Here is a 9,280-nt window from a genome sequence, read left to right on the forward strand (position 1 = left end):
TGACAGTGCTTTTAATTTAAAAAAAAAATCCAAAGGATTAAAATTGCTGCTACTGCCTGACTCAGTCAAGGTGTGTCACACTGCCCCCCAGCAGCAATGATTGGAACTGCAATCCACTGCAAATACTGCGATGGCAATGACACTGATATGTAGGGAATCACCCCGGCATGCCAACCATTAAGCAGATATCCCAGCGGTCCTCCTACCTCGTCTCCCTTCTCTCCCGGTGATCCTGGTTCTCCTCTGTAGCCCAAAGGACCCTGGGAATGAGAGCATGAGCCATGATGTCAACACACACCAGCGTGCCGCTTGACAGATCCGCTGCCTGTTGCAGCTCTACCCCGCAGCTCACAATCCAAAACACGTTGCTCCGACATGTCCTACAGCTACTGCTCAAGGCACGAGGCAGAGCAATCAGGAGTGTTTTGTTACAGAGCGTCAGTGGAAGCCTTTACTCTGTCTACTGTCTGCAACGCTTGGGTGCAAATGCATGGTCCAAATGCATAAACACTGTACTGCCCCAGCTAAAGATGACCTTTGCACTCACCTGTGGCCCGGGTGGCCCGTGAACCCCTTGCTGCCCGTCCAGTCCGTTGTCTCCGTCTTTCCCGTTGGTGCCCGCTCTTCCAGGCGTGCCCTTTGGCCCTCGGTCGCCCTGACAACCAACACAAACACAACACTCAGCATCTGCGTACTTCCTCAGGCAATCTCAAAATATCTACTGTGTCACATAAACAAAATGGCTCGCCATTCACGCCTAATACATCAAAAGGAAAAATTTATCTCTGGCGGCCATATCTTGCGCATGATTACTCTATCTCAGTGCAGGAGGCATCGCTCATAGACAACAGACCAGGGCCTTGGAGAGATAGACAGACACAGGGAGAGACGGAAGAGGAGTAGCAGAAGAACATCTGTGTGCATCTATCTTTGTGCTGTTATTCTGGAGAGAAACAGATATTGTCGAGGTCTGTAGATGATGGATGCGAGTTGAATGGGAGCCAGCGCAAACAACGGAGGCTTTTATGCACTGTGATACATGGCAGGAGATACAGCTGCTGACTCAAACAAGAGTCTGTTGGTTCTGTACCACTGGCTCATTACTCCTTATGGATGGTCTTATCTTAGTAAGTTCTAAAATGGCAGAAGAGTGCTGGCTAAGATGCAGCGCATATACACTCAAACACAAACAGTCTAAGTGAAATACCACCGACCAGTCAAAGTAGACCATATTAGTTTTATTGGATGATACGCATACACACACACACACACACACACACACACACACACACACACACACAAACACACACACACACATACACACACACACACACACACACACACACACACACACGTGCATGGGGAAGCTTATACACTTACTAGATAAGGTGGATGAGGTGACACATTTCCATATTTGTGAGACTGTGACTGCAGCTAAGTGGATGGGCCGCGTGTATAAAAAGCTCAAGTCTGTGCACTCTATTAAAGTGCCACCACATCCCATTAAGAGCCCAGTGTCAACACACTTTATTAGCTGGTTCAAATGAGGTCTCAAAGAGGGGGGAAATCAGCGTGCCAAAGTCCAGAGTCCTTGCAGTACTTCAGTATATTTCAGTGCATTTGTGAGGTTGATGAGATGAACTCGGGCAGCTTAATGTTTTCTCCTTTCACTATTGATTACATAGGCACACTGAAAAATCAGCATGCCAAGTTCCAGAGTCCTTATAGTATTTCAATGTCAGTGCATTTGTGAGGTTGATGAGATGAACTTAATGTTTTCTCCTTTCACCATTGATTACACAGGCACACTAAAAGAAGTTATACAAAATATTAAGTTCTGATATTCACTCTCTCTGAATCCATATGGGAGCCAGAGCAGCCGATCTTCTGCTGAACAGTTTGTCTTAATGTGGCACATGAGTAACACTCTGGATTGTGGAGTCTTTAACCAGCAGTTACTGTAATGCAACCCCTAAGTGCACGGCCACAAAATCAAGCTGATGAGGAAAATATGGGATGAAAGCATTATTTTGTGAACAGCACATGACATGACGTCACGGTTGAGGCTAGATGTAGTCTGTGGGTTAAGCAGACAAATGATGGATGGTCTCACTTCCCTACGCCCCCCTCTCTCTTTCTCTCTCTTTCTCTCGCTCTCTAATAAAATGATAATATTTATATCATTACCATGTCACCTATGCTTCCTGGCCGCCCTCGGTCACCAGGCTCTCCCGAGGGTCCCTGGACAGAAAAGACAAGAGTGTGAAATAATACAGAATTAAATGATAGAGGGATCAATTAGGCATTAGACAAATTCATTGAAGAAGAAAATTATGAAGGTAAACTAGAGAACCGAGAGTTGCTCTTTAAATGAAATAATATTTTTGTTGAGTTTATCACACTCACCGAAAGCCCAAGCTTTCCCATCTCCCCCTCTGGTCCTTCAGGGCCCTGCTCTCTCTGCAAGATCACAGAGAGGAAAGCACCATCAGTGATCATACTAAACCACACACACACACACACACACACACACACACACACACACACACACACACACACACACACACACACACACACACACACTTGCACAAACACACACACACACACCTACATTTACACACTCCTACACACACACACACACACACACACACACACACACACACACACACACACACACACACACACACACACACACACACATGTGCATGCACGTATACATATGCTCCCCCAAAAAATCCATAAAACATAAACTTCACCCTATAAAACTCACAACTCACATACAGCACACTAAACACCAAATAGTATACAGAGAATGAGCCACACTCATGCAGGCACAGTGGTACTCACAGGCCAGCCTGCATTCAGCAACTGGAAGAAGGAGCTTCGCTGAAGGAAGGGAGAAGAACAGACATGGTGTCATTTCACAATCTCATCAAGCACATTCATTCATCAATCAGTCTTATGAGGGAACATGACTTCAGTCCTCCCATGAGGATCCCTGTCCGTTGGTGTCTTCCAGCCAAAGACAGAACATCACTAGATGAGTGCATGATGCTTGCGTGATTTACGGCTAATGTCTGGGAGGCAATGGCCTGTGCCCGTGTGATCAGATACTTTACAGTAAATGATGTTCATGCCTTGACATGCCATGACATCTTAGTGCAAGAGGATTATAGGGACTGGTGATGTAGATGACTTGATTCTTTTGTACATCTCAATCCTGGCTGAAGAACTCCCTCTAGCTTTGGTGTCAGTAGTGGGATAGACGTAAGTGATTCTTCCAGAAGAAAATGCATATGGGCCCAGTTTTATTACCACCTCTTTGGGTGTAATATCTCAGTTAGCCAGTAGGTGTTACTTATATGCTGGAGAGGTACTGAAGGTACATCAACTCCCTCTCACTCTCTCTTTCTCTCTCTCTCTGTGTGTGTGTGTGTGTGTGTGTGTGTGTGTGTGTGTGTGTGTCAGACATTGGGCTCATTGATAAGGAAGTATGAAGCAGCAAAGCCACACTAAGGGTCTGAACGAATAGGGGTCTGTGAGCACAAAAGAGCATATATCTCAGCAGAACTAATAATAATAATAATAATAATTACAATAATAATAATAATAATAATCTATAGGATAACCTGCTCGGAAACAGCACCAGCTTTGCATCAGAATTTCCAAAATGCAATGGTGACCACAAGGGCTGAGACACACATTATGCATTTGTAAGCCAGACTTTCAGTCAAAACATTCAAAATAATATTTAAATTAAAATTCAAATATATTAAAATTCAAATAATTGTCATGGAATTAGATTCTCAAAGAATCATTGTACCATGTTGTAATGATATATTTGAGGATTCAACTAGAAAGGGAACCAGGAACTCTGGTAAAACAACTTCTACTTAAAAGTGAAGGACAGGAACTATAAAATATGTTCAGGATGTACAGTTTATGACGAACACACCACCCACACATAAACTCAACAACACACACACACACACACACACACACACACACACACACACACACACACACACACACACACACAGAAAACTCAGAGACAAAGCCCAGTGTCAAGCTGCTTTCAATTATTTAACAATTCAATGCCTTTATTTTGCTTCTTAGATGTTTTAAAGCGGCGAACACAATATGGAAAGGTTTGAGAAGAATGTGCCAGAGAAGGTAGAAGGTAGGTAGGTAGAGAGAGAGAGAGAGTGAAAGAGAGAGAGAGAGAGAGAGAGAGAGAGAAAGAGAGCAAGGCAAGGAAATATGGAGAGAAAGAGAGAGAGAGGGGGGGGGGGGGGGTGATAGTTTGTTTGATTGATGGGACTTCGGTTGACTCAGATAAGTGCTATTTCCAGACAAGCCTATGAATCCAACCTCTGAACCAGTGAAGCCAGACAGCAGGATCTGATGACCTGAGAGTTCTCCATCACACTGAGACAGTAGAACCCTGGGCCCATGAATCAGTTCAAAGCTACTGGATAACAAATAGCCCATTACTTAACAAGAGACAGACAGACTGCAAGTGAACCTCCATCTTCATTCAATCAGAGGCTCTCTCACATTACATACATGTGTGTGTATATGTGTATGTGAATGTGAATGTGAATGTGAATGTGTATGTGTGTGTGTGTGTGTGTGTGTGTGTGTGTGTGTGTGTGTGTGTGTGTGTGTGTGTGTGTGTGTGTGTGCACGTGTGTGTGTGTGTGTGTGTGTGTGTGTGTGTGTGTGTGTGAGTGTGTGTATTCAGTACATATGGACATCCTTAATACTGTACACACAGTATACTGTGGGAAAGGCTGTCGGGTGGGCCTTGAGCACTACTGACCATGAAGATGCTCCACCCCGATCGATCACAGATCAAGTAGACTGAACCCCTTGCGGCCTGGTTAAGCTCCTATTACGACCTAAACCTAGACCTGGTTGTTTATCAATGTAAAGTATATCTCCCGCTGATACTTGTGTATGATTGATTGAGTTGCTGATGATTGAGTTGTACCACAATAATACCACAGCTGTAGGAGAAGGCGGTAACTCTGGCCTTGAAACTCATGTTACAAATTTTAGGGTGAGGGACCATACCGTAAGGGGCAGGAGACACTTACCCGAAATGCGGCCCAGTCCTCATTGGTGTTCCTCGACAGGTAGATAGTGGGCAAGCCTGGAGGACCCCGCGGTCCTGGTTCACCTGGTCGCCCTTGTCGCCCTTCTGGTCCCAGAGCACCCTGCGGATATGGCATGCAACATTCCACAATGAAAATCAGTAGACAGTGCTCCATTGGCCTTATATACAACAGAAGCAATATGTTTCGACCTGTCTGTATATGTATAAATTGGGTTAAGAACAGAATGGCAAAAACATGCACTGGGATCAAATGAAACTGAGTTTCCAGATAAAAATACAGACACCATTTGCTAGTTAATGTCCCAACATTGACAACAGAAATCAACATTGAATAAGTACATTAATCCAAAACCAATAGACTTGCTGGAGTCCCCCTACTGTCATGAATCATGTGAAGGAGCAGCGTGTGTTTTGACAGATGGAAGCTCAGGGGCAGGTAGGGCTCAGCCTCAGAGTATAAACAGACAAGGAGGAGACCGTGGAGGTCAGCAGAGGTCAACGAAGGTCACACAAGGTGGTCAACATTCGCGAGCAGAAGCATATGAACTTTTTCATGAACTTCAGAACCAAACCTCCGCACTCCCACAGAGCTTCTGAGTGAGTCTTGATTCACTATGACAACAGGGGCTAGGAGTGCGGGGGAAAGGTCTGTCAACCCACAGAGGGTCAAAGTGACCCCTCACTGTTTACAATCACAGGTCATTCAGCTGTAAATCTGTGCCTGAAAACGGTCGTTAAGTTGTTAAAGGGTGGACGATCCTTACCCTGTCACCTTTAAAGCCGGGATGTCCGCTCGGCCCTGGCCATCCCTGCAGAGTGATAGACAAATTCAGAAATGACACACAGAGTACGAAAGTACAGGTATTCGATTCCTGATAACACTTGTTGAAAACACTGTGAATATGCATTCGTAACTAATATATTCATACCATATATAACGGAAAGACTAGAAAGTATAGTATGTTCAATGAAAAAAATTAATTCAGACCATGCCAGAATAGTACCAACATTCAAACTGTCTTCTAAAATGTTTTTACATGATTGTATCATATTGAAGAGACACTATTCTGTGCAGTTTGTGCAATTTGCCACCAAAACACTGTTTCTAAATGCTGCTCTTTTTACATTCCTCTCATTCTTTTACACATGATAGCTCTTCATTTGTACCAGTATTTTATTCATTGCCTGACCCTCAATCAACAGCTACTCTCGCTCATTCAATATTGGAAATAATCTGCTCAGAATGAGAAAGAACACTCCCTTTTCCATTCTCCACTGCCTTGCTATTAAATTCAAAGCAATTAAAACATTATTCTGCTTGATCACATGCAATTTTAATTGTATTCATAGGAATATCGTTTATGATTCACTGCTTATTTTAGGACACATAGAGGATAGAATTTGGGCCAACAGCAAAAGTGTGCAAACTTCACCACTGAGCAGGTAACCAGTGTTAACATGGCTTACAGTGCAAATCTACAAAATGAGTACAGCAGAAACCTTGAGCATCCTCTCAACCACTACAGGTTATTTACCTTGAGTTCCTGCGTTTATGATATACTCAAAACATTTTAGTCATCTTTGTCACCGTCATGATGTTCAAGAGGCTGTAAATCTGGGATTTGTCCTTTATGCGCTGTGGCTACATTAAACTTAAGCACTTGCAATCTCGTTTGGGTCTTTCCTTCCCTTTCAAAGCTTTTCATTATGCAAGATTAATTGCATAGGATTCTTGAGGCAGACATGGTTGCTCAAGGAATGTGATGTTGAGCCATAAAACTCACCAGCGCTCATATGACAGCTGATATATTTCCTTTACACATTAAAGTGGTGCCAAACCTGGAGGAAGCAGAATCTGCCTGCAGCGTTGGTTTGCACACAGATAACTACGCTCTTGAGTTTACAATCATCTAGAGAGAAGGATAGTCTAATTCTCACCTCAGAAAAAGGAGCTTTTAACATACATGTACACAGGCACATGCACACACACACCCACACACACACACACACACAGACACACACACACACTCTCTCTCTCTCTCTTTGCTCTAAGTGGAAGCAGAGGATTCCGAACATCAATTGTGTCAGCCCTGTTCCAGTGAAGAAAGATGGAGAACAGCGCAGAATGTGTGTGTATGTGTGTGTGTTTGTGTGTGTGTGTGTGTGTGTGTGCGTGTGTGTATGTGTGTGCGTGTGTGTATGTGTGTGTGTGTGTGTGTGTGTGTGCATGCGAGCGCGCGTGTGTGTGTGTGTGTGTGTGTGTGTGTGTGTGTGTGTGTGTGAATGTTCGTGTGTGTGTGTGTGTGTGTGTGCGTGTGTGTGTATGTTTGTGTGTGTGTGTGTGTGTGTGTGTGTGTGTGTGTTTGTGTCTGTGTGTGTGTGTGTGTGTGTGTGTGTGTGTGTGTGTGTGTGTGTGTGTGTGTGTGTGTGTGTGTGTGTGTGTGTGTGTTTGTGTGTGTGTGTAAGGGGAGGGGGTGGATGCAGTCAGAGCTCTATTTTTGCAACAAATGTTTTAAAAATGTGTCTGATGGCACTTGCTCCCCCGTGCTCCCCCGTGCTCCCTCATGTGTCCAGAGCAGAGCGGGGGGCATAAGGCTAAGGCATGCGGGCCTGCGGGCCTGCGGGCCTGCGGGCACAGCGGAGCGACACTGCACTCTCTGCAGAAAAGAGCCCACTGGAACGCAGTGCCAAATGCCTCCAGATGTGCCATCCGGGGACGGTTCTGGTTCTGGCTCTAAGAGGGGAGTTCCGGCACCCTGAGGAATTCCTCATTGGCTGATCCAAACAACTGGCTTAATTAAGTACAAGTGGAGCTGGATGGGATAAACTAGAACTAAACAATAGATGCAATGGGAATGTTTTTTTTTTTTTTTTTTTCAGTGTGAATTACATGCAGCCCTTCAAGAGAGACTTCAAAGCAAAGAACATTTTCAATTAGCTAATGAGGGCAGGTCTTTCCGGTCCACAATAACAAATACGATTTGCTAACAAACATGCTATTTTGTGGTACATGAAGTAATGTTTGTGAGCATAAACAGGATATGGGCTTAACATGTCGTTTGGAGCAGGCATTGATTATTTTTTCATTTTTACAAAAGCTACAACAGATCCCACCACTTCTCATCAATCATATTAATTATTGCAGCCTCAAGTGCCTCAAGGAAATACAATATTTCCAGAAGATGTCGCAGAGATGATGACATCAAGAGGCATCAGCAAATCATACAAGATGGCAATAAACACAGTGACATCTCTTAACAATGTTGGAGATCAAGCATAGCGGAACATGTTGGCTTCAGAATAATGAACCCACGACCGACATGAATTATATGCAATAAACTTGTGCGTTGGTATAAAGGAAAGATTATAAGAGGAACTTTCAAAAAAAGAGAATAAAATACTCACTGATACTCCTGGGGATCCCATGAACCCTTTGGGCCCCTCCTGAAGCCTGTACCTCCTTCCGTCTGAGAAGGTCACAAGGTCTCCATCCCTGGATGTAACGTGGGCCCTCTCAGGCTTCTCTCTGGAGCCCTTATGTTTGGGTGTTCCAGCACCTTGAATGATCCTATCAGTGGAAGGGACTTTACCGGGTGAACTAGGCTTTGAGCTCTGGGTGTAGTCAGGGGGGTCTATGTCCTCCTTCAGCCGGTTAGCATCCGCATCATCAGGCCCTGGGCGAGTCCTTCTACTGGGGAAGACCACAGCAGGCTTCTTCCTTGGCCTGCCAAGGTCCAGGTCAATTATACCATCCAGCGGCTTTCCAGACATGACTCCCCCATCTACTTTCTTCTTGTCCGTGGTGACGTTCTCGTCCAGGAGCTTGGAGGCCGGATCCGGCTTGCCCTCTCTGCCGCCCTTAGGGTGACGTGGGGGTGTTTTTGTGCCCGATGTAGAGCCAGGTTTGGGTCTCAGCACATCCGCTAAGTCAGTGTCCTCATCCACCTCGAACACGTCCCCGCGGCCCAACACGCTGGGCTGCCTGGAGCCGGAGGAGACTGTGCCGTCACCCCGCAAGGCCTCCGCACGCCGGAATGCATTCTGGAAGAGGGATGAGAGAAGGTTGGAATCGTTATGCTCGTCTTAAAATTGGTTCAGCTTCACAAGCCAGTTTGGAAACATGCTATTTTCTCTTTACTCTAATGTTTAATTGTGTTACCT

The sequence above is a fragment of the Sprattus sprattus genome, assembly GCF_963457725.1.
Source record: "Sprattus sprattus genome assembly, chromosome: 11".
Taxonomy (NCBI): domain Eukaryota; kingdom Metazoa; phylum Chordata; class Actinopteri; order Clupeiformes; family Clupeidae; genus Sprattus; species Sprattus sprattus.